The sequence below is a fragment of the Lynx rufus genome, unplaced genomic scaffold, assembly GCF_022079265.1.
Source record: "Lynx rufus isolate CCGP_SWC_20201006 ecotype Redwood Valley unplaced genomic scaffold, mLynRuf1.p SCAF_8, whole genome shotgun sequence".
NCBI classification, from domain to species: domain Eukaryota; kingdom Metazoa; phylum Chordata; class Mammalia; order Carnivora; family Felidae; genus Lynx; species Lynx rufus.
The window spans coordinates 83,080,470-83,107,287 of NW_025814896.1; the positions used below are offsets into that span (position 1 = coordinate 83,080,470).

Genomic DNA, 26,818 nt, shown 5'->3' on the forward strand with positions numbered 1-26,818 from the left:
CACAGGGTTTATCTTTAAATTGGTTTCTTTTTTTTTTTTTTTTAAATTTTTTTTTCAACGTTTTTATTTATTTTGGGGACAGAGAGAGACAGAGCATGAACGGGGGAGGGGCAGAGAGAGAGGGAGACACAGAATCGGAAACAGGCTCCAGGCTCCGAGCCATCCGCCCAGAGCCTGACGCGGGGCTTGAACTCACGGACCGCGAGATCGTGACCTGGCTGAAGTTGGACGCTTAACCAACTGCGCCACCCAGGCGCCCCTTAAATTGGTTTCTTAATGGGAATAAGAACCCCAGTCAGTCAAATGAAGTTAAGGAAATTATTTTTTAAAAACTGATGGTCTGTGCTGTCTGAGAATTATGTATTTGTCTCCTTTGATTAGGTCTAAATTCTCTACCCAAATTATGGCCTTTTCTTTCTAAACTCTCCCTTTATCATTAGCAATTGCCACACTTTCAGAGTTGTTCACACTTTGGCTGTACTTTAAGGAAGTCTTTTTATTTTAAGCTTATTTAGGTCATTCCCCCGGGCCTAATAACACTCTAGAATTTATGTAGATTTTCCTTTATATTGTGCTCCAGAAACCAAAACTGAGACTGAAAAAAACCCTATGAGGCAAAGAAAGTTTTTTCTCTCGTTAAAACTTTTGTAGTTATTATATTTCATCTTCCCGATTCCTGTGGATGAGAACTCTTTCACTGAGGTTTTGTTCTCTGTTACTTTGAGGCAAGAGCATCTGAACATTGGGAACGGCTGTAGGATCCATAAGGAAGGGATGGAGACATGACAAAAAGAGCCTAGAAGGATGGAAAAGCATGTTCTGCTTCATGGGATTGGAGAAGACAGTTATTGAAAATGACAGAAAGGCATGCTGTCAGCACTGTGAGAGTCTTCTCTCTGGAACTAAGAGGCATTGACCTGAGAGACAGGAATCATAATAAAAGAAGAAAAGCAGAGCAGAAAAAGAGAGAGAGAGTGGTGGACAGCAGACCCAGAGAAGGCCAGAAATGGCCAGCAAAGAGGAGAAGCCAGGGGGCTGCAGGTGAAGAACACAGTGACAATGAATCAGGTGGATGTGGTGGTGGACAAAAGAGAAAACAGCTTTGAGAAGGAGGTTGAGCCTGACCACTGATGGGAGAGAGGAAGAGGCTGAGGCACAGGCAGCAGGTCAATAGCCCTCAGCTGTGGCGAAGGCGAGAGGGTGAAAGGGAAGGGATTGAGGTGCCGCACATACACTTGGGTATTTTTAGCACCGAAAGCGGGACACTCAACAGTTTGGGTGAAGTGGAGAAAAACTGGTGGAGGAAAAGTCTATAGAAGGTTTTGACAAACTGAATGACTCATTCCTCTTCCTAACATTTCCTTTATTATTCGATCTGGGGTTTTGTTATACGGGGTGGGAACAGCATGAACAAAAGTGCAAAGATAGGAAATTGCAAAACATAATGGGAGATAGGGAGTAGATAGATGAATTTAGTTAAAATGAAAGATATTCATACATGGGAGTGGTGGCTGAAAAGACTAGAAATCTGGGGCAGAGTCGGGTTGTAAAAGTCCTCCAATATCAGAATAAAGAACCACTCCCCAGCAAGGGGACAGGGAGGTTTTTCAGCAGGGAAATAAAATAATGAGCACAATGTTTTTGGAAAATAAACTTATCCACAAAAGACAGAATGGAGGGAGAGAGAAACCAGAGGCAGGAAAACACATTAGAAAGCTAAGGTGTTCTTAGCCAGGAGCAAAGGCCTGAAAGATGTAGCTATGAGGCAATTCTGCTTCTGGGAATTTACATCCTAAGGAAATAATTATGTATACAAAGATTTAACTACCAAGGATGCTTACTGCAACATTGTTATAAAACATTTATAAAATGTTTCTAAAAACACTTTAAAGAGCATGTTTAGCAGCTAAATCGTCACACGCATTCCTCACTGTTTCCAAAAGCTCAGTCTGCAGAGTAAACATCTCCAACCTTACTAATGAAAATAAATCATCATCTTTCTTAGTTCCACAATACTAAAATGACTGACAAAGATATATCTACACACACGCGCGCGCACACACACACACACACACACACACACATAGTGCTATATAAACTCCTGAAGATGGAAATATCAATGTATTGTTCATAGTATTGGTATTGGAATCAAGAAGAAATTACAATGTCCTATAGACGTTGGAGGTTTCCTGCATAACCACCATTTAAATTTACATAGAAGTAGGGCAAGCAGTTGAGAGGAGGACAAGAATCCTTCAGAGGGGATGTCAGGAGAAATTACTTAAATTTTCATATCTATATCTCATTTCTAAACTACACTGTAAATTCAATGAAAGTTGCGCTATAACACAATCCAAATAAAAAAGAAATATAATTTTTTAAGATTTTATTTTTAAGTAACGTCTACACTCAACGTGGGGCTCCAACCCACAATCCCAAGATCGAGTGGCACACTCTACTATGTAAGCCAGCCAGGTGCCCCCAAAAATAGAATTTTTAAATCTTCAAAACAAAGTTTTTTCCCTCATTGGGCCAATCCTGACCCAATTCCAGTGGTCAGCCAATCCCATGCAACTGGCTTCTATTTAGATTATCTAAATCAATGACTACTACAAAGGGAGGAAGAATTACCCCAATTGAATTAGACCCCTCAGAGCCCTCCATGGGACCTGGAGATTATGATCCATCCATATGTCCCTGGAGTCTTATAGCTGGTACATTATTTGCAAGATGTGGATGGATGTTGGTAGAATAACTATGTTAAAGATGAAATTGAAGCCTATGATGACAGAAATCAAATGTCAAGAGAAATGGCACTGAATTGGAATAAAAGACTTTGCAAACATGATCACAAAACTGCTAATCATGATTTGAGAAATCTTAAACATGAAACATAGAAAGACTGGACACATGTCAATAGTATTATAAGGTGTGGGGAAGGGATGCTGAGGATCCAACTCCATCAATTAATGTATCAACTTTAACTATATGACAGAGGTTCTTGATTTTTTGGTATCTGTGAGACTTTTTAAAATACTACAGTTCTGGGCATCTGGCTGGCTCAGTCTGTTGAGTGTTGGACTCTTGATTTCTATCCCAGCATCATGTATGGCTCTGCTTTGAGCTGTATTGGGTTCTGCATTGAGCGAGGAACCTGCATAAGATTCTCTCCCTCTCCCTCTCTCTCTCTCTCTCCCTCCCTCTCTCTCTCTCCCCCTTTGTCTCCCCCGCCAAATAATAAACAAAACCCACTAGAGTTCTATTCTGTTTTTGTATGAAGTATCTTTTTATTGTGTGGGTTTAGTAATACAGGGGTTCAAATAATTTTATCCTTATCCCTAGCTGCCAGTTTGTAATGGGCTTAAAAATGGTTTGTAATAAGATTATACTGTATTGGATTTTGTTTTCAATTATCTTTTAAAATTTTAATTCCAGTATAATTAACATACAGTGGTATAGCAGTTTCGGGTGTACAATACAATGATTCAATAATTCTATACATTACTCAGTGCTCATCACGATAAGTATACTCTTAATCCACATCATCTATTTCACTCATCCCTCCACTGACCTCTCCTCTGGTAACCATCAGTTTGTTCTCTAGAGTTAAGAGTCTGGGTTTTTTGGATTTTTTTTTTATTTGTTCCTTTTCTTATTATTTTTTAAATAATCCTTTCATTTTATTTATTTATTTATTTATTTATTTATTTATTTATTTATTTAAAGTAGGCTTCATGCCCAACATGTAGCTTGAACTCATGACAGCAAAATCAAGAGTTGCATGTTCTACTGATTCAACCATCCATGCACCCCTCTTTTTTTCTTTGTTCATTTGGGTTTTTTTCTTGCCCATTTCTTTTTTTCTTAAGTGAGCTCTTTAGTTTTTTAAGTAGTATCTTTATTTTTAAGTAATCTCTACACTCCACGTGGGGCTCAAAATCACAACCACAATATCAAGAGTCACATGTTCTACCAACTGAGCCAGCAGGCACCCCTACATTTGTTTTGTTTCTTAAATTCCCCCCTATGAGTGAAATCATATGGTATTTGTCTTTCTTTGACTGACTTATTTCACTTAGCATTTTACTCTCTAGATCCATCCATATTATTGCAAATGGCAAGATTTCCTTCTTTTTTATGGCTCAGAAATTCATTGTGTGTGTGTGTGTGTGTGTGTGTGTGTGTGTGCGCGCGCACGCGCATGTGTGTGTTGAGCTGTATAAGTTCTTTATATATTTGAGATACTAACCCTTTATTGGATATGTCATTTGCAAATATCTTCTCCCATTCTGTAGGCTGCCTTTTAGTTTTGTTGGTTGTTTCCTTTGCTGTGCAGAAGCTTCTTATTTTTATTTGGTCCCAATAGTTTCCTTTTACATTTGTTTCCCTTGTGTCAGAAGACATATTTAGAAAAATGTTGCTTATGGCCAATGTCAGAGAAATTACTGCCTGTGCTTTCTTCTAGGTTTTTATAGTTCCAGGTCTCACATTTAGGTCCTTAATCCATTTTGAGTTTTTGTGTATGATGAAATAAAGTGGTCCAATTTCAATCTTTTGCATGCAGTTGCCCAGTTTTCCCAACATCATTTGTTGAAGAGACTGTGTTTTTCCCACTGTATATTCTTTCATGCTTTGTTGAAGCTTAATTGACCATATAATTGTGGATTTATTTTGGGGCTCTCTATTCTGTTCTATTGATCTATGTGTCTGTTTTTTGTGTGTGTCAGAACCATAGTGTTATGAATACTACAGCTTTGACGTATGTCTTGAAATCTGGGATTGTGATGTCTCTAGTTTTGTTCTTCTTTTTCAAGATTGCTTTGGCTATTTGGGGTCTTTTGTGGTTCCATACAAATTTTAGGATTATTTCTTCTAGTTATGTGAAAAATGCTCTTGGGATTTTGATCAGGATTGCATTAAATCTGTAGATAACTTTGGATAAAATGGACATTTTAACAATATTTGTTCTCCCAATCCATGAGCATGTAATATCTTTCCATTTGTTTGTGTATCTTCAATTACTGTCATCAGTGTTTTATAGTTTTCAGAGTACAGGTCTTTCACCTTTTTGGTTAAGTTTATTCCCTAGGTGTTTTATTATTTTTGGTGCAATTGTAAATAGAATTGTTTTCTTAATTTCTCTTTCTGCTAGTTCATTATTAGTGTATAGAAATGCAACAGATTTCTGTATATTGATTTTGTATCCTACAACCTTATTGAATTCACTTATCAGTTCTAATAGTTCTTTGGTGGAGTCATCAGGTTTTTACCACATGTATGTGTGTGTGTATATATATATATATATATATATATATATATATAGTCTGCAAATAGTGAAAGTTTTACTTCTTCCTTACCAATTTGGATGCCCTTTCTTTCTTTCTTTCTTTCTTTCTTTCTTTCTTGTCTGATTGCTGTGGCTAGGACTTCTAGTACTATGTTGAATAAAGGTGGTGAAAGTGGCAATCCTTGTCTTGTCCCTGATATTAGGGGAAAAGCTCTCAGTTTCTCACCATTGAGTATGATGTTAGCTGTGGATTTTTCATATATGGCCTTTATTATGTTGAGGTATGTTTCCTCTAAATCTGCTCTGTTGAGGGTTTTTTTCTTTATCATGAATGATGTACTTTGTCAAATGCTTTTTCTGCAGCTGTTGAAATGATCATGTCGTTTTTATCCTTGCTCTCATTGATGTGATATATCTCATTAACTGATTTGTGAACATTGAACCACCTTGCATCCTAGGAATAAATACACTTGATAGTGGTGAATGATTTTTTAAATATATTGCTGGATTCAATTTGCTAATATTTTGTTGAGGATTTTTACATCTGTGTTCGTTAGAGCTATTGGCCTGTAGTTCTATTATTTTGTAGTGTCTTTATCTGGTGTCAATATCAGGGTAATGCTGCCTCATAGAATGAATTTGGAAACTTTCCTTCCTCTTCTATATTTTGAAATAGTTTGAGAAAAATAGGTATTCTTCTTTAAATTAAAAAAATGTTTAATGTTTATTTATTTTTGAGAGAGAGAGAGAGATAGAATGAGAGCAGGGGAGGGGCAGAGAGAGGGAGTTACAGAATCTCAAGCAGTCTCCGGGCTCTGAGCTGTCAGCACAGAGCTGGACATGGGGCTCGAACTCACAAACATGAGATTGTGACCTGAGCTGAAGTTGGACGCTTAACTGAGCCACCCAGGCACCCCGCTTCTTTAAATTTGTTTAATGTTTAGTTTATTTTGAGAGAGAGAGAGCAAGCTCTGAGGAGGGGCAGAGAGAGAGAGAGGGAGAGAGAATCCCAAGCAGGCTCTGCACTGACAGTGCAGAGCCTGATGTGGGGCTCAAACTCACAAACCATGAGATCATGACCTGAGCTGAAATCAAGAGTTGAATGCTTAACCGACTGAGTCACCCAGGTGCCCCAGGTATTTCTTCTTTAAGTGTTTGATAGAATTCACCTGTGAAGGGGCACCTGGGTGGTTCAATCGGTTAAGCATCTGATTTTGGCTCAGGTCATGATCTCACGGTTTGTGAGTTTGAGCCCCACATTGGGTGAGCTCCAGCCCCACTTCGGGTGAGTATGAGTCCTACTTCAGGTGAGCTCAAGACCTACTTCAGGTGAGCCCTGCTTCTCTCTCTCTCCTTCCTTCACTTTCTCCCTCTCTGCCCCTCACTTACTTGTGCCCTCTCAAAATAATAATAATAATAATAATAATAATAATAATAAACAATAAACAAACAAACTTTAACAAATTAAAAAAAAAGAAGTTACCTGTAAAGCATTCTGGCCCTGGACTTTTGTTTGTTGGGAGGTTTTTTTGTTTTTGTTTTGTTTTTTATTGCTGATTCAATTTAATTGATAGTAATCGGTCTGTTCAAATTTTCTGTTTCTTTCTGATTCAGTTTTGAGAGGTTATATGTTTCTAGGAAACATTTCTTCTAGTTTCATTTCTTCTAGTTTGTCCAATTTGTTGACATATAATTTTTCATAGTATTCTGTCATAATCCTTTGTATTTCTGTGGCATTGGGTGTTATTTCTCCTCTTTCATTTCTGACTTTGTTTATTTGAGTCCTCTTTTTTTTTTAATGAGTCTAGCTAAATGTTTATCAATTTTGTTGATCTTTCTGAAGAACCAGCTCCTGATTTTATTGATCTGTTCTATTGGTTTTTTTTTAACTTCTGTCTTATTTCTACTCTAAGTCTTTATTATTTCCTTCCTTCTACTGATTTTGGGTTTTGTTTGTTTTTCTTTTTCCAGCTCCTTTAGATGTAAAGTTAGGTTGTTTATTTGAGATTTTTCTTGATTCTTGAGGTAGGTCTGTATTGTTATAAGCTTCCCTGTTAGAGCAGCTTTTGTTACATCCCCAAGTTTTTGGATCATTGTGTTTTCATTTTTATTTGTCTTCATGTATTTTTAAATTTTCTCTTTGATTTTTTGGTTGACCCATTCATTGTTTAGTATCATGTTATTTTTTTTCAAAATTTTTAATGTTTTATTCTTGAGAGAAACAGAGCATGAGTGGGGGAAGGGCAGAGAGAAGGAGAGAGAGGGAGACACAGAATCCACAGCAAGCTCCAGGATCCAAGCTGTCAGCACACGGGACTCGAACTCATGAACCATAGGATCATGACCTGAGGCAGAGTCTGACTCTTAACCAACTGAGCCACCCAGGTGCCCCATTAGCATGTTATTTAACCTCCATGTATTTGTGTTCTTTCTAGATTTTTTCCTTGTGGTGGACTTTTAGTTTTATAGCATTATAGTTGGAAAAGATGCATGGCATTATTTCATTTTTTAAAAATTTGTTGAGATTGTTTTGTGACCTAATATGTGATCTATTCTGGAGAATGTTCCACGTGCACTTGAAAACAATGTGTATTCTGCTGTTTTAAGATGGAATACTCTGAATATATGTTACATCCATCTGGTTGCATGTGTCATTTAAAGCCACTGTTTCCTTGTTGATATTCCATTTGGATTATCTATCTATTGATGTAAGTGGGGTGTTAAAGTCCCCTACTATTATTGTATTACTTTCAATTATTTCCTTTATGTTTGATATTAGTTGCTTTATGTATTTGGGTACTTCCATGTTGGGTGCATAAATGTTTATAATTGTTATATCCTTTTATTGAATTATTCCCTTCTTTGTCTCTTGGTATAGTCTTTGTTTTGAAGTCTATTTTATTCAATGTATATATTGCTACCCCAGCTTTCTTTTCACTTCCATTTGCATGCTTTTCCATCCCTTGTTTTCTTTTTTTTTTAATGTTTATTTATTTGTTGAGAGAGAGAAAGAGAGAGATCGTGTGCAAGCATGAGTGGGGGAAGGGCAGAGGGACAGAATCTCAAGCAGGCTCCATGCCACCAGTGCATAGCCTAACTTGTGGTTTGAACCTATGAACCATGAGATCATGACATGAGCAGAGACCAAGAGCCAGACGCCCAACCGACTGAGCCACCCAGGTGCCCCACATCCCCTTACTTTCAATCTGCATGTGTCTTCAGGTCTGAAATAAGTCTCTTGTAGGCAGCATATAGATGTGTCTTGTTTTTTTATCCATTCTGTCACACTGTGTCTTCACCTGGAGCATTTAGTCCCTTTACATTCAAAGCAATTCTTGATAGGTATGTACTTATTGCCCTTTTGTTACTTATTTTACAGTTGTTCTTGTAGTTTTTCTCTTTCTTCTCTTGCTCTCTTCTCTCACAGTTTGCTGGCTTTTTTTAGTGATACACTTAGATTACTTTCTCCTTATTTTGTGCATATTTTTTTTTACTAGTTTTTGGTTGGTGGTTACCATTAGATTTAAATATAACATCTTATGCATATAGCACTCTGTTAAATTGATGGTCGCTTAGGTTTGAACCCATTCTTTACCCCTCCCCCACACCATGTTTTAGGTATATAGTGTCATACTTTACATCCTTTCATTTTGTGAATACCTTGACTGATTTTTATAGATACACTTTATTTTTCTGTTTTTGTACTTCCGACTTTTCTTATTCCTGCTTATGGTCTTTCCTTTCCACTCGAATAGTCCTCTTTAATATTTCATGTAGGGTTGGTTTAGTGGTCATGAATTCCTTTACCTTTTGTTTGTCTGAGAAACTCTTTATCTCTCCTTCTATTCTGAATAATAGTCTTGCTGGATAGAGTATTCTTCGTTGCAGGGTTTGTTTGTTTGTTTGTTTGTTTTTCTCCTTTCAGCACGTTGAATATATCATGCCACTCCCCTCTGACCTGCAAAGTTTCTGCTAAAAATTAGCTGATAGCTTTATGGGGCTCACTTTCTATGTAACTATTTCCTTTTGCTGCTTTTAGAATTCTCTTTATTACTAATTTTTGCTATTTTAATTATTACCTGTCTTGGTGTGGGTCTCCTTGGGTTGATTTTGTTGGGGGATCTCTGTGCCTACCAGGTCTGGATATCTGTTTCCTTCTCCAGATTTGGGAAGTTTTAAGCTATTATATCTTCACATACATTTTCTGCCTTTTTTTTTCTCTTCTCTTTCTGGGATTCCTAAATTGCGAATGTTATTATGCTTAAGTTGCCTAAGTCTATTGCACTTTTCATTACTATTTTTTTCTCTCTACTGTTCATTTTGATTCCTTTGATTACTCACTCTCTCTACCAGGTCACTGGTCCATTCTTCTGCTTCCTCTAGTCTACTATTTATTCCATCTAGTGTATTTTTTCTCTTTTCTAAGATACAGAGAGCATGTGTGTACACACAAGCGAGAGGAGAGGAGGGGAAGAGCAGAGAGACAGAGAGAGAATGAGAATTTTAAGCAGGCTCCACACCGAGTGCAGAGCCTGATGTATGGCTTGAGTTCATGATGGTGAGATCATGATCTGAATTGAAATCAAGAGTCAGACTCTTAACCAACCGAGCCATCCACGTGCCCCCAAGAGTGTATTTTTAATTTCAGTTATTGAGTTCTTCATCTCTGATTGATTCTTTTTTATATTTTCTATCTCTTTGTTAAGGGTCTCATTGAGGTCCTCCATTCTTCTCAAGTCCAGTGAGTATCTTTATGATCATTACCTTAAGTTCTCTATTAGGCATATTAATTATCTCCATTTCGTTTAGCTCCCTTGTTGTGATTCTGTTCCGTTCTTTCATTTGGAACATATTCCTCTCTCTCCTCATTTTGTCTAACTCTCCGTGTCTGTTTCTATGTGTTAGGAAAGTCAGCTATGTCTCCTGCTCTTGAAAGTAGTGGCCTTATGAAGAAGAAGTCCTATAGTGCCCTGCAGTGCAAAGTCCCTCATTCACCCAAACCTGGCATTTTAGGGGTGTTTCATATGTGTGTTGTGTGCACCCTGCTATTGTGATTGAGCCACTTTTATCTTCAGTCCAGTCATCAGCAATGTCTTTCTTTGCCTGTTGTGGGCAGGGTTTGGTCCCTGTGTTGTTAGTGGGGCCAGTCGGGGGCCTTCTTGGGCTTGAGTTGAATCAGATTAGGTGTTTGCCAGAGATGGGGTGACACCAAACTGTGGGGCTCTTTCCTTGTGTTGTCCCCTGAGAAAGTTTCACTGGTATGTGGGGCCTGCAGTCAGACCCAGCATCTGCCCCCAGCCCACATCTGGGGCTACAGTTGGACTGGTATGTATGGGTATCTTCCCCTCTCCCTGGGGTAGGAGTCATTTTGCAGTGGTGCTTGTCCCTGTCAGGGCTGCTTCTACACTGCCACACTTGTGGAACCGCTTTGGATAGCTCCAGCATGGGGGGAACTGGAGAGGGTAAGTCTGCAGGAGAATTCAGAGCACAGTATTGGTGTTAGCAAGGTTTATGCCTGTTTGCTATGGACAGGACCTGCCAGGACCAAGGAAGGCCAGATTGAAGGGGGGCATATGCACAGAAATGTGCTGGGGTGGGGTCCTCGGTATTAGCCAGGTTTACCAAGGTCTGCTATGGGAGGGCATCTGGAGCCAAGGCCTGGGTGGAGGGGGCATGTCTGCAGAAAAACATAGGCCAGTGTGTGCTTTTAGCAAAGTGAGGTAGCAAGTGTTAGCACTGTCCTAGTTCCAGCAGGAACTAGTCCATGCATCCAGGCTTGGAAGGGTGGGGGTGGGGATGGTGCCTGCTAACTCCTTTGTTCCTGGAGAAGTCTCCCAAAGATCCCTGCCCCTCCAGCACATGCTCTGAGATTAGTAAAGAAATATCCCTCCCATATACCTAAGAAAATTTTCAAACTTCTGTTTCTATGCTGTATCTCCACAGGGCTATTTGTTGTACTATCTCTTTAGAGGCAGGGACTCAGTTTCCTATTGCCTTCCTGGCTCTCCCAAAGCCAAGCCCGCTGCTTTTTTAAGTTCAAAGTGTTAAGCCATGCTGATTTTAAGAACTCACAAAATTCATATTTTTTTAGGGACGCCTGGATGTCTCAGCTGGCTAACTGTCCAGCTTTGACTCAGGTCATGATCTCATGGCTTTTGAGTTTGAGCCCCAAATTGGGCTCTGTGCTGACAGCTCAGAGCCTGGAGTCTGCTTTGGATTCTGTTTCCATCTCTCTCTGTCCCACCCTCACTCATGCTCTGTCTCTCTCTCTCAAAAATAAATAAACATTAAACAATTTTTTTAAGAACTCATGAAATTCAGTGCCTCTGGTTTCCCAAGCCAGATGTGATGGGGATTCATCTTCCCATGCAGGTTCCCTGTGCCTAGGGTTCCTGGGGGGAAGGTATGTTTCTCTCCCCTCTCCACACCCTCAGTATCCCTTCCTCCCACAGATAGTCCCATGGGTCCATTTGGCTCCCAACTGCATCTCTGCCTTTCCTACCCTCTTCCATGTGGCCTTTTCTCTGCATTTAGCTATGAAGAGTCCTTCTGCTAGTCTTTGGGTTATTTCCCGGGTTGTTTACACTGATGTGGGTGTTAATCTAGTTGTATCCATGAGACAAGGTGAGTGTAGGGTCCTCCTACTCCACCATCTTCTCTGGAAATCAAAATACTACAATTCTTGGGGCGCCTGGGTGGCTCAGTCGGTTGGGCGTCCGACCTCGGCTCAGGTCATGATCTTACAGTTCGTGGGTTCGAGCCCCATGTTGGGCTCTGTGCTGACAGCTCAGAGCCTGGAGCCTGTTTCGGGTTCTGTGTCTCCCTCTCTCTCTGCCCCTCCCCCATTCTCACTTTGTCTCACTCTGTCTCTCAAAAATAAATAAATGTAATAAAGAAAAATTTTTTTTAATACTACAGTTCTTGATGGTACTTGTGACTGGATTGGAAGGGTCAAGGTTACACGAAACAAGTCAGCAGTAATTACAAGGTAAGAGCTACCCAGGATAAACATGTCTGACATCCATTATGTAGTGTGGACAGCTGTTTTCTTGGTTTCCCATTCTTCTGGCAACATAGCATGCCAGAACACCCAAACAGCCACCTCTCAAGCCATTTGGTTGCAATGCTAGGGGTGCTCCCTAAGTCAGTAAGCGATTCCCATCCTCTTGGCTGCAGTGATTGGCCCATGTCTGGCCAAGAAGAATAAGAACCAGGAGTTGTGTTTGGCTGTGGGAGGAAAGAAGCTCTTTCTCTCCTTCTGGATTTGAAGCAGAGAGGATGCAGAGACGAGCTCCTGCAGTCATTTAGGCTCTGTGGAGTGTGGGCGGAAGAGGGAGCAGTGGAGTCTGGGACTGCCAAGAGCCACCAGGTGGAGCCTGAGCATGATGCAGAGATAATACTGTGTGTGTCATGTCTAGCTACACCAGAAAATTTATTTCCCTGGACTTTTCAGTTACGGGAGCTATGTTGATGTACTTTCGTATTTCCAGTGTTTTGGATGTTCTGGCACTTGGGGCTTTGATCCTGGAGAGACTGCCCCTTCTGGGACTAGCTAATTCACCCCCAAAGCTAGGTACAGACAACTAGAGATCATCCCTATAGTCCAGAGCCTACTGAAATTAATCAAACTATTCAGTCTTTTAAAAAAAAATTATTTTAAGAAAGAGAGAGAGGGAAAGAGAGAGAATGAGCGGGGGTGGGGGAGGGCAGAGAGAGAGGGAAAGAATCTCAAGGAGGCTCTGTGCTGCCAGCATGGAACCCAACGTGACACTCAAACTCACGAACCAAGAGATCGTGACTTGAGCTGAAACCAAGAGCTGGATGCTTAAACGACTGAGCCACCCAGTCTCCCCTCAAACTATTCAATCTTAAGCTAACTCATTGTATCCACTCTGCTTTACCCCTTTCTTCTCACAAAAACCCTAAATAAAGGCTCTGGACCATGCTCTTCCTTCTCACACCTCTCTCCCTCATGACCAGCCCTAGGGCTTCCTCACCTGGCCCTGTGTGGCATACCATGTCTCCTGTTTTTAGGGGTCTATGAGTATAAACTTCTTCCTACGTGATGATCATTTCTATGACTGCATGTCTTACCATATCTGATTAAAACAAATCCTGGGTACATTTTTGAACAGGAGTTAAGAAATTTCTTTCTTATTTTGTGAAAGGCAATTAGAATTTGATTTCTTGTTGTTGTTACTTGTATCTAAAAAAATCCTAACTGATACATATATTGTTGCACTATGGTGGCCTCCTACGGCACTTTGCTTGTCCGGCATACATCCATTTCCCCTTCCTTCGGTAACCACAATCTGACTTCCTCTTAGGGATTCTTCCTCTTCTTAGTCATGTGTGGCAATAGGTACCTTCCCTCAATCTGTGGCCAAGACCAGCCGAGAATTGGAATTCCATTCCCCTGATTACAGTGATTGGTTCAGGGCAGGTCATTTGACCAAATTTGCCTAACATGGAGAGAAACTTCTTTTCAACTAACTTTGAACCCAGAATGTTATAGGATGGAGAACTGCTGCCATCCCCCTTTCTTTTTAAGTTAATTTATTTTGAGAGAGAGATAGAGGAGAGAGTGTAGGGGAGTGGAAGAGAGAGGGAGAGAGAGAATCCCAAGCAGACTCTTCACTGTCAGCACAGAGCCTAACTCTGGGCTCGAACTCACAAACCGCGAGATCATGACCTGAGCCAAAATCAAGAGTGAATACTTGACTGAGTCACCCAGGCGCCCCTGCTGACATCATCTTACCGCCTCAAGGTAAAAGCCTGCCTGAAATAAAGCCAACACAATTCAGATGTAACCAAGAGATTAAGAGAAATTGAGTCCTGATGTCATTATTTGGATCCCTGATCACGCTCTGCCTGAAGTCTACTCCTACACCTTTCAGTTACAAGGCAACTATAGATCTTCCTGGACATCCCAATAAACCCATCATAAGTTGAAAATAGATTGAATATGCCTAATCAACTGAACACGGTAGCTTAGCATAGGCTACCTTAAACATGCTGAGAACACCTACATTCACCTACAGCTGGACAAAATCATCTAACCCAAAGCCTATTTTAGACTAGAGTGTTGAATATCTTATGTAATTTATTTGATACTGTCCTGAAAGTGAAAAACAAAATCACGGTGTGGGTACAGAGTGGGTGTAAGTGCTATGGGTCGTTTCCTCTCGGGGTCGCATGGCTAAGACCTGCACTCACCACAGCTGCCCTGCATTACCAGAGTGCCTTACATGCGTTGCTAGTCTGGGAAAAGGTCAAAACTCAAAATTCCGCGTACAGTTCTGCTAAATGCATGTTGCTTTCGCACCATGGTCAAGTAGAAAAATCCTAAGTCCGAACCATTGTAAGCTGGGTAGTCTACCATTCTGTAATTTGAATAGAACTGTTTACTTTTCTGACTTGTAAGCGCTGGAGAAATTTTGATGTGGGTTCCTGGCCTAATTAAGACGAACAAAAGATGCTAACAGAGGGCAGAGGAAAACATCACACAAAGACAGCTCGTTATGAATGTTTCACAGCTAACCTTTCTAGGGAAACCATAACCCAAACCGTTGTTAACACCTTGAGGCAGCACTTACCTAAGAAAAGGGAAACAAAGTTCTTTGTTCCCAGTGTTTTTCTTTTTCATCTCTTTCCTGTTTTCCTTATTCTATAAATCTCATCTGTCGGCATTTCACTCTTACATACAAATAAAATAGCATGCTAATAATTAATTCATCGAATTGGTTTTTGATTTTTCTCTGACAATCTATTCTCCCCAAGCTAATGTATTAATGTTCTAGGATACAAACAGTCTTGCTTTGGTGCCTGCTTTTTGTCACATTATAAGGCAATTATCTCAATGCAAATTGTATGCTGCTTTGTGCTATCTCGTATCACCTTCTTTGCTCCAGGTCATGGCAGACACCATCATGATCATGTATATACTCAGTTATGGAAAATATTAATTCTTTTACATTAGTTAAAATTTTGCAGCACGGTGTTAGTTTTAGTACATAGGACGAGACTGTACCTCCCCCCACACAAAAAATGTGACACAGAATAAATGCTTTATTAGAAATCTTAATAGAATGACATGTAAGCACAGAGGAGAGATATCAAATGCGGCCTGGCTATAACTATTCAACGAACTATTATGTCATCATTACATATGATGCTTAGGAAAATTCACGATAATATTAAAAATGCTTACATTGGGGCGCCTGGGTGGCGCAGTCGGTTAAGCGTCCGAGTTCGGCCAGGTCACGATCTCGCGGTCCGTGGGTTCGAGCCCCGCATCAGGCTCTGGGCTGATGGCTCAGGGCCTGGAGCCTGTTTCCGATTCTGTGTCTCCCTCTCTCTCTGCCCCTCCCCCGTTCATGCTCTGTCTCTCTCTGTCCCAAAAATAAATAAAAAACGTTGAAAAAAAAATTAAAAAAAAAAAATGCTTACATAGGTAAAGGGGAAAAGGACACAAAATTATATCAAGATTTTTATCTTCACTATGAAAGTTTAAACAAAAGATGCATAGAAAAGTAGTAGAAGAAAATGCATCTAAATTTTAACAGTGTCTCCGAGTAGTGGGTTATGAGCTGTATTTTTTCTCTTACCTTTTTTTTTTATTAACTTTATTTATTTTGGGAAAGAGAAAGCCTGCAAGCAGGGGAGGGGCAGAGGGAGGGGGAGAGAGAGAATCCTCACTGTCAGCACAGAGCTGGACGTGGGGCTCAAACCCACGGCTGAAATCAGGAGTTGGACAGTTAACCTACAGAGCCACCCAGGTGCCCCTCTCTTATTTTCAAAGCTTTATCCTCACCTGCCATGTTTTCTAATACTTTATAATTAAAAACACTTTAAAATTTATTATAAACTTTGGCAAAATAGTAAAAAACAGCAATGAACTCTCATGTGTTTATCTTCTGGATTCAGTGATTGTCAAGATTTTGCCCATTTGCTGTATCTACCTCCCCCCCTCACCCACCCCACCCCCCGAGTATTTACAGAAAATTCCAGACATCATATAATTCCACCTGCAAATACTTTGGTAAGAATCTTTCTTTTGGGGGGCACCTGGGTGGCTCAGTCGGTTATTCTTCTGATTCTTGGTTTCAGCTCAGATCTCACAGTTGGTGAGTTTGAGCCCCACCTCAGGCTCTGCACTGACAGCTCAGAGCCTACTTGGGATTCTTTGTCTCTCCCTCTCTCTCTCTGCCCCTCCCCCACTTGCTTGCACTCTCTCTCAAAAAAAAAATCTTTAAAAAAATGTTTATTTATTTATTTGGGAGAGAGTGCGCATGCAGGGGAGGGGCAGAGAAAGTAACGAAGGGGCAAAGAGAGAGGAAGAGAGAGAGAGAATCACAAGCAGGCTCTGTGCTGTGAGCTCGGAGCCCAATGTAGGTCTCGATCTCAGGAATTGTGAGATCACAACCTGAGCCGAAATCAAGAGTTGGGTGCTTAACCCACTGAGCCACCCAAATACCCCCAATCTCTTTTTTAAAGTGGACATCTTTTCACATAACCACAATTCTTTTTAAAGCACTTATCAAAATTAACAATAATCCCTTAGTGTCCTTTTACATCATCTAGTAACAGAAAATCCCAATTCCTTGCTCATCTCAATAATGTCTTTTTAAATAATATTTATTTATTTTGGGGAGAGCACAAGCAGAGGGAAGGGCAGAGAGGGGGACAGAGGATCTGAAATGGCCTCTGCTGACAGGCTAACAGCAGTGAGTCCGATGTGGTGTTCAAACCCATGAACCGTGAGATCATGACCTGAGCCATAGTTGGATGCTCAACCAACTGAGCCACCCAGGTGCCCCTGAAAAGTGACTTTTTTAAAAGCTTGTTCAGGAGCTCCTGGGTGGCTCAGTTGGTTAAGTGTCGGACTTCAGCTCAGGTCATGATCTCATGGCTTGTGAGTTCAAGTCCCGAGTGGGGCTCTGTGCTGACAGCTGAGAGAGCCTGGAGCCTGCTTCGGATTCTGTGTCTCCCCCTTTCTCTGCCCTTCCCTGCTTGCACTCTGTCTCTTTCTCTCAAAAATAAGTATTTTAAAAAGCTGGTTTATTTAGGGGTGCCTGGGTTGGTGGGTTCAGGTTCGGCCCTCATTGGAGTCCGCTTGGGATTCTCAATCTCTCCCTCTCTCCCTGCCTCTCTCCTGCTTGTGCGTGCACTCTTTCTCTCTCTCTCTCTCTCTCTCTCTCTCTCTCTCTCTCTCAGGATAAATAAATTTTTTAAAAAGGTGGTTTATTTAAATTCAAGTACAAATAAGATCTCAATATAATTGGTTGTCATGTCTCCTAAATTCCTTTTAATTTAGAGAAGTCTGTCCACCCCATCCACACACAAATACATGTACACTTTTTTCATGGTATTGATTTGTCACAAAAACCGTGTTCATTGTCCTATAGAATATTCTACATTATGTATATATCAGTTGCTTCCCTATGGTATCACTTAACTATCTCTCTGTTCCTTTTATTTGCTCTAAATGGAAGTTAATACTAGAAGCCTGATTAGATTCAAGTTCAACATTTTTGGCAGGAATACTTTACAGGAAGTGCTCTAAAAACCCTTGTGTTTGAAATAAGTATCTATCTCAACATGCTGAAATTATGGCCTCAAGTCATGATTTAATTAACCAGAATAAATAAAAAGACACCATTTTAGGTTAAAAGATCAAACTGCAAAGTACAGATTGAGGACACCTTGATTAACAGTCAGGGAAGATATCCAGAAAATTCTGAACACTGAACACTAATGCAGGCAGCAGCACATCACAGTGGTTGAGAACATGGGTTTCAGGGGCGCCTGGGTGGCTCAGTTGGTTGAGCCTCAGACTCTTGGTTTCGGCTCAGGTCATGATCCCACGGTTGGTGGCACTGAGTCCCATGTCAGGCTCTGCGCTGACAGCGTGAAGCCTGCTTGGGATTTTCTCTCTCCTTCTCTCTCTGCCCCTCCTCTGCTCACCTGTGTGTGTACTCTCTATCTCTCTCAAAACAAACAAACAAACAAACAAACAAACAAACAAAAGACTATGGTTCAGAATTGGACAGGATGGGTTTGAATTCTGACTCTGCCACTTACTGGCTGTGTGACTTTTGGTAAGTTAGTTAACTTCCCCAATCCCTCACCAATCATAACAATATGATAGCCAGTGCTCAATAAACATTGATAGCTAGTATCCTTATTACCTCTAAGAACAGGAAATACAACAGTAGAAAAACTTACCCATGTGTACAACAGGTCACATACAAGAATATTCATCACGGCAGGCTTTGTAATAAGAAAACATTGAAAAAATCTAAATGTTCATAAATTGGGGAGGGATGAAGAAAATGTGACATATTAATATATTAGAATCCTATGCGGTAGTTACAACACCTAGGTGTCTATATACAGATTTTGAATGGATCTCAAAACAGAATGTTGAGTGAGAAATCATGTTTGCAGAAGGATACTTCACAATGATAGTATTTATGAAAAAAAAAACCCACACAAAAGTCAATACTAGATATTTTATACAGGAACGTAAGTGTATGCAATGGATATGTTTTGAACTTGACTTTTTAAATTTTAAATAATCATAGATTAACAAGAAGTTGTAAAAAATGATATAGAAAGGGCTCATGTACCCATGATCCATTTTTTTTGCCAATGATAATACATTGCATAAATGTAGTTCAATATTAAAAACAGGAAAGTGACATTGATATAATCCACAACTTTATTCAGATATCACTACTTTTAAGATCTTTAAAAATTTTTAATTTATTTTGAGAGAGAGATAGAGAGCTTGTGTGTGCACAGAGCAGGGACAGAGAGAGAGAGGGAGAGAATGCCAAGCAGACTCTGTGCTGTCAGCGGGGAGCCCAACGTGGGGCTCCATCCTAGGACCCGTGAGATCATGACCTGAGCCCAGATCAAGAGTCGGACCCTTAGCCAACTGGGCCACCCAGGTGCCCTACATATATCACCAGTTTTATATACACTCCTGTGTGTGTGTGTGTGTGTGTGTGTGTGTGTGTGTGTGTATACTTCCATGCAATTTTATCACATATGTAGATTCATGTAACCACCACCACAATCCCAGATAGAGAGTCACTCCATCACCCAAAGGTCTCTCATGCTACTCCTTTGAAGTCATACCCAATATGCTCCCCAAACCCCATCCCAAACACCTGGCAACCACTCATCTAGTCTCTGTCTCTATAATTTTGTCATTTCTAGAATGTTATATAAAAGGCGTCAAATGGTATGTAGCCCTTCTAAGACTTTTTTTTTTTCACCCAGCATGATTCCCTTGAGATTCATTCAAGTTCTTGTTTTGTGTATTGATAGTTTGTTTCTTTTTACTGCTGTGTAGAATTCCATGATAGGGATGAACCATACATTGTTTGACCATTTGCTTATTAAAGGACATTTGGGTTGTTTCCAGTTTTTGGCTATTGCAAATAAGACTGCTATGAACATTCCTGAATAGGTTCCTTTGTGAAAGTATGTTTTCATTTCTCTGGGGTAAAAGTTAAAGTCTTGCCTGGTAAGTGATGTTTAGGTTTATAAGGAATTGATAGACATATTTTCTAGACTCACTGGATCACTTTACATTCTGGCTGGCCATGTCTGAAAGATCTCGTTTCTGCATTCTTACTAGCATTTGATGTTATCACTATTTTTTATTTTAGTCACTTAATAGTCTAATAGGTGTATGGTGGTATCTCATTGTGATTTTAATTTTCATTCCCATAATGGCTAATGATGTTGAATAGCTTTTCCTGTGTATCTAATGGATAGTCTAAGAATGATGTCTAAGGATCTTCCAAAACTTAAAGCAATGTTATTTCTGAGGAAGGTGAGAAGGAACTGAGATTAATGATGAGCTTAAAGAGAGGACTTTAAGTGTATCTCTAATGCACCATATGTTGAAAGAAGAATGAATTCACATTGTATCTATGTGATTAACTATGAACTAAAACAAACAAAAAGCACAGAAGAATAAAAAACAGCTGCAGTGTTTTATCATGGAAAGAACTCAGACTTCAAATCAGACAGACGTGGGTTTGAATTCTGATGTCCCTACCAGGCGTGAGGCCTTCCGAGCTGACTTTAACCTTAGTCTCACTTCTCACCAGTGATACTAGTACTCACCTCCCAGGATTGTTGTGAGAATTTAGTTAAGTTACATAGTATATTAAAAGGGCTTTGTGTATGAGGTGCCTGGGTGGCTCCATCAGTTGAGCATCCAAGTTTTGATAACAGCTTGGGTCATGATCTCACAGTTGATGGGTTCAAGTCCATGTCAGGCTCTGCACTGACAGTGCAGAGCCCCCTTGGGATTCTCTGTCTCCCTCTCTCTGCCAATCTCTCTCTCAAAAATAAATAAATACACTTAAAAAAATAAAATTATAAAAGGACTATTATATAGTGTGTGGCAGAAACAAGTTGCTCAATAAACAGTAAGCTATTGTTCCTACTAAGAATGAGACTTTATGATTTTCTTTAGAGCTTTATTTAGACCTTCAACTCCTCTTAACTTCCAATAAGTGGACTAGTGTTCATTTTCAGGAGTAATGTTATGCTATCACATGCTGAGTGATCTCATTCCATTCTTCCTGAATGAGTAATAGATTGTGCCTTTCCGTTGTACAAAGTTGATAGCAGCAAATCTCTAGTAAACTCTTTTCCTTGAGGTCTTCAAAATTTACAAAACTGTCTATAATGCTTCACAAAGCCTTTTTCTACATTAATGTGATTGTCAGACCAAATCGACAATGGAAAGTCTTTCCTCTTAACCAGAGTAAAGAGCAATCATTCATCCTTAAGAACGCCCAAACAGGTTTGAGCAGGTCTGTTTCTGTGGCAACTTCACATTCCAAGATTAAACCATCCAGATATTCAAAAGGAAATTCAAGTTCTCTGCACTAGGTGTTACGTGAGAGTGCCATGTTCCCAAAATTATGGGACAGGTCTCCAGTATGAGTTAGTCTACTTGAGCGTACTTAGGTTTCTGTGCCACCAGAGATGATGGCACCGAAGACAACCTTTTCTCAGGCACTGGTGTATTACATTTATAATCTATAGGGAACTCCATTCAAGTGTAATGTGTCAATATCTACATTTACCTGAACAAATATGAAGAAGTGATCACATTTCTAGAAATGTTAATACAGGTCATGGGGGTAAACAGGGAGAATCTTATTCTGCTAATCAAGGGGAAAAGGAAAACAAGGGAAGGAGACTGAGGAAGGAACAGGTATATGAGGAGGAAGTAATGTTCATCCTACTTAGAACATCGCCAATGCAAAAATAAGAGTGGGGGCACCTTGGGTGGCTCAGTCAGTTGAGTGTCTGACCCTTGATTTCGGCTCAGGTCACGATCTCACAGTTTGTGAGTTCAAGCCCCACGTCAGGCTCTGCACTGGCAGTGTGGATCCTATTTGAGATTCTCTCTCTCCCTCTCTCTCTGCTCCTCTTTCTTTCTCTCTGTCTCAAAATAAATAAACCTAAAAACATAAAAAGTCTGACCCGGATCATAAAGCTAAGTCTTCCTAAAGAAGACTAGAAGTCAGGCCTTCTAATTCATGGTTCAGAACGCTTCCCGCTCGATTCTATATTCCATGATATAACTATATTCATTATTCCTTCATTTAACTCTGTGTGCCTCAGCTTACTCATCTTTAAAATAAGGGGGTTGTGGGGCACCTGGATGGCTCAGTCAGTTAAGCATCAAACTTCAGCACAGGTCTTGATCTCACGGTTTGTGGATTTCAGCCCGTGTCGGACTCTATGCTGACAGCTCAGAGACTCAAGCCTGCTTCAGATTCTGTGTGTCTCTCTCTCCTCCTCCCCAGTTCGTGCTCTCTCTCTGCTCTAAAAATGAAAAAATGTAAAAAAATATTTTTAAAATAAAAAAAAAATAATAATGGGGTTGTAACAAATCTGAAGGTAGTCACAGGTAGCTGAGGGCTATTTTCAATATTCTGCAAAAGAACAGTGATACTGTTATTTCATAATAGTGATACTGATTATTTCAGGGTGTGCCACAACAGTTATTGGGGCACATGTCAGATAGTCACCTGCTTAAACTGAGCAGAGAGAGTGTGTGCTCTGCCCGGCAACACTTTAGAGCAACAGCCAATATTAAGCAGCAAAGTGTATTCAAAGGGATCTTCCTGCTGAAAAAGTTGGAAACCACTAGACTAGATTGCTAGGATTGTTATGTTGCTTTCGCAGTGGCATCAGAGAGTTAACTCCCTGCTCTGTCCTCCTGCTGTCTACACCTTATCTGAAAGCCAGGTCTGGAGGTGAGTCATCATGGAAGAGAGCTTACAGCTTCACCAGGGAGATGTGGGTGAAGATCTCAGCTAGACTCACAAAGACCATAACACAGATAAGTAATCTCAAGAAGTAGAAGAAACAGATCATAAGCCTCCAGGCCAATCGAAGAGGCAGGGCCTGTGCTTAGTCTTATTAGGTTCCATTTCATTTCTATAAACTCACATATTTTTATTTGAGACTTGCTTGTTAAGCTTCAAGGCCTGGAACAGCTTGTGACAAAAGCTGTTCCTCATGCTGCTGTTGGGAGATTTGGGCATTCAACAGATCCCTTTTTAATCTTTCATTAGAGATTTAAATTTATCACTGCCCCCGCAAGCTTCGTGTTTCTTTTCCATAGCGAGCTATTCCATCAGATTTTAATCACAGTGTCGAAGTAGTTGAGTATCTTACATAGGTTAAACGTATATAAATTCTGAATTCAATCAAATTGTATGCATTTTATCTAGATAATTCAAAGGATTCTTAAATTAAAACTTTTGTCTAAAACCTCTAATAATCTTCACTAAAATTATTTGTCATTTTGTAACACACCCTAGAGACACAAGTTTTATCATATATGTTATATTGGATGTGCATTTAGTTTTATATATATGTTATAATATGTTATATAATGTTATAATAAATGTTATACATTTTCTTATAGTATAGATCTTTTTTTAAGTTTATTTATTTATTTTGAGAGAGAGAGGGCACATCCAGGCAGGGGAAGGGCAGAGAGAGAGAAGAGAGAGAGAACCCCAAGCAGGCTCCACACTGTCAGTGCAGAGCCTGACACAGGGCTCAGTCTTGTGAACCAGAAGACCATGACCCGAGCCAAAACCAAGAGTTGGCTGCTCAATCAACTGAGCCACCCAGGTGCCCCATACAGTATGGATCTTAAATACAACTTGTAACAAAATTTATGCAATAAAAGAGTCCTTGTGTACCTGTAGGTCAGCAAACCTCAAGGACAAAAAAAATTATACTTGGAAATAGAAACCTGTAAGAATCAACACTAAGTAGCTAAGTTGAGGTAACAACGTATATAATCAAGTTGCAAAAGTTTGTAAAGTGGTGCTGATGAGATTATGCTAGGGTGTCTTCCATATTGTACGTAGAAGTCTAAGGAAGCTCTCAAATCCAGGGTTAAAATTTAATTTAAGCAAAATACAGTATCTCCACTATGATATTGCAATTTATGTTGCAGAGGGTAAAGAAGCTTTGATAAAAATAAAGCCAAAAAGCAAAAAAATAAAAATAAAAATCAGCCATTATTTAGTACGGTGTATTCCACCTACATCTACACACACACACACACACACACACATACACACACACACACAGGTTAAAAAGTCAAATGCTTTTCAGGGAGTTCTGACAGCGGCTGCTGAGTGAGGGTCTGCGGGGGTAACTGACTGGCTGTCTCCATTGTCGGTGTCTCTCCGCAGGAGCTATATATTGAAGACAATGTCTAGAAGCTTCTACTTTGTAACTGTTGGCCACCATGATGATCCAGTGTTTGAGATGGAATTTTTGCCAGCTGGGAAAGCAGAATCCAAAGATCATCATCATCATCTGAACCAGTTTCTAGCTCATGCTGCTCTCGACCACATAGATGAGAATATGTGGCTGTCAGACAACATGTACTTGAAAACCATGGACAAGTTCAATGAGTGGCTTGTTTCAGCATTTGTTACTGCAGCATATGAGATGTATTATGCTTCATGAAACAAGGTGTGACGATGGAATAAAGAACTTCTTTACTGGGGCACCTGGGTGGCTCAGGTTGGTTGAGTGTCCAACTTCGGCTCAGGTCATGATCTCACAGTTCGTGAGTTCGAGCCCCGCGTCAGGCTCCGTGCTGACAGCTCAGAGCCTGGAGCCTGCTTTGGATTCTGTCTCCCTCTTTCTCTGCCCCTCCCCTGTTCTCTCTCTCTCTCTCTCTCTCTCTCTCAACTAAAATAAACATTAAGAAAAAAAAGAACTTCTTTACTGGTTTTTATGATTTATACAGAAAGTTTGCAATGAATCCATTTTATGAAGCCATTTCTCCTATTCCATCAAACGCATTTGACAGAAAAGTTCAGTTTCTTGGGAAGAAACACCTTTTAAGTTGAATGCAGAAAAATTTGGAAATAAACAATGTCACTACAATGGGGTATTCTCAGGAATGTGGACATTGTAAGTAACCTGATTAAATAGTCTGGGAAAGTTTTAGGGGGAAAAAAAGTCAAACAGTTTTACAAAGCTTATAATAATGAACATCTGGTCCCAGCCCTACCCTCTCAACTCTCAGTTTCTGCTTCCCCAAAGCAACTACTTTTAACTCTTTTAGTTGTTTCTTTGGATACTTAACTCCTTATTTCTGAGCATGCTTCTTCAGCTATTTCTTGATCTTTTCCAGTTTAAACATCACCCCTTAACCATCTACTATTAATGATCATTTAACTCCATTACAATTCCTTCCCAACATACACACGCCCCCCCATCCTCCTAGCAGCAACACATCATAATATTTGATTAGATCATTATTTGGGAGTTACACCCATACTGAGCCATGTAGAATACATAATAACATTCCTTTTGTATTACAATTTAGATTTTTTTCCCTGGACTTAATCATTGTCTGGTTTTTCCTCTGTTTAAGAAATAATCACTAGTTTATCACCAAACTCTCCACTAAAAGTACATATTTATAGCTCCCAAAGTCTTAAAATACATCAGATGATCTAGTATGTGTGTGTGTGTGTGTGTGTGTGTGTGTGTGTGTGTGTGTGTGTGAGAGAGAGAGAGAGAGAGAGAGAGAGAGAGAGAGAGAGAGAGAAAGGGGGGGGAGAGAGATTTCCCTCCTGAAATACCCTGTCCTGATTCAGACTCTAGAGTGATGCACAACAGATTCCTTGGGATTTATGTTCTACCATCAATCATGGAATTCTTATCTTTCTTCTGTCTTGAATCCCTGGTCTCCTAATTCTCCTGATTTCATATTTCTTGAATAACTGCCCCCATTTTCCAGGAGTACATCCTTTAGTAACTTTCTGAGAAATGGGACATTGTCTAGAAAATTGTTTCTCAGTTCTTAGAATTAATCTTGTCTTATTTCTCAAATTCTTTCTTTCCTTCTGTTTTCTGTTCTTTCTTTCTGTAAATTCCATTATTCTGATAGTAAACGTTCTAGCCTGAACCTCCAATTTAATTTTTCTGTTTTATTGCCTTTTCACTCAACTTTCTGGAAAGTTTCTTGACCTTTATGTTCCAACCTTTCTTTTGAATTTTTCTCCTATCCTGTTTAAAATTTTCTAATCCCTCTCAGGATACAAAGACATTAATGATATTGATTTTTAGAAGTTCTCTTCTTCCTACATTGTCATGTTTTGGTTTTTGTCTTAGGTATCAGAGATTTTCCTCAAGTGTTTGACATCTTAGGCTGTCCAATGATATTTAAAATAGAAACACTGAAAAACTGACCGGCAGCTGTGTGTTGGGTACTGAGGCTTGCTGACCAGTGGGTATTACCGTAGTGTGATCTAGTAGAGAGGTTTGACTATTTTTGTTAGAGGATCCCCAGCTGTCTGCATCTATATGAAAACTGATTACTAGTTTGTTAGCAGTTCAGTAGGAAGGAGGCTGGGTGTCTTGCTGTTTTGGATATAGATTTCCCATTAATTTCCCTGTAGTTCCCAGCTGTGTGTGTCCCTGAGTCCAGAGTCCCTTTGGCTTTAACTCACTCTAGAGAAAATCCAATCCATTCCATGACAGAAGGGGTGGTGTGGGGGGCAGGGCAGGGTGTCATCTGGCTGAAAGGGCTAAAGGGGGATATTTAGGAGTCCAACTAATTTTTAACCGATGTTTAATCAATTCCTTTTCAGGTTTCTGCTTCAAGAAGAAGCTTGCTTTTCCCTGCATCCCAACCTCAGGCATTAAATTTTAAGCTTCCTGAGGTTTGTTTATAACTGTCATTCCTCCTTCTGCTCTCCAGCTTACAAATATTTGCTGACATCCTTCTTTTATCTCTTTTCCACATTTCTTGCCCTGTAAGCTTTATTCTTAAAAAACAAACAAGCAAACAAAAATTTTATCTCATTTTTGTGAAATTAGTGAGAGAGTGGAGAAAATGTCTTATGCTTAACTGATATCCTCACCATTTCTCCAAATTCAGTTTTAAAACAAAACCTGCCAGTACTCAACACCTTCCAAAAGTGTGCCACTGTGACTGAA

General features: G+C 39.9%; 1 pseudogene; it reads left to right on the forward strand.

Moving 5' to 3' along the window:
- Window positions 1–24,717, forward strand: part of LOC124504098 (trafficking protein particle complex subunit 2-like) — a 47,490-nt pseudogene extending 22,773 nt beyond the window's left edge.
- Window positions 24,718–26,818: the final 2,101 nt, after the last annotated feature.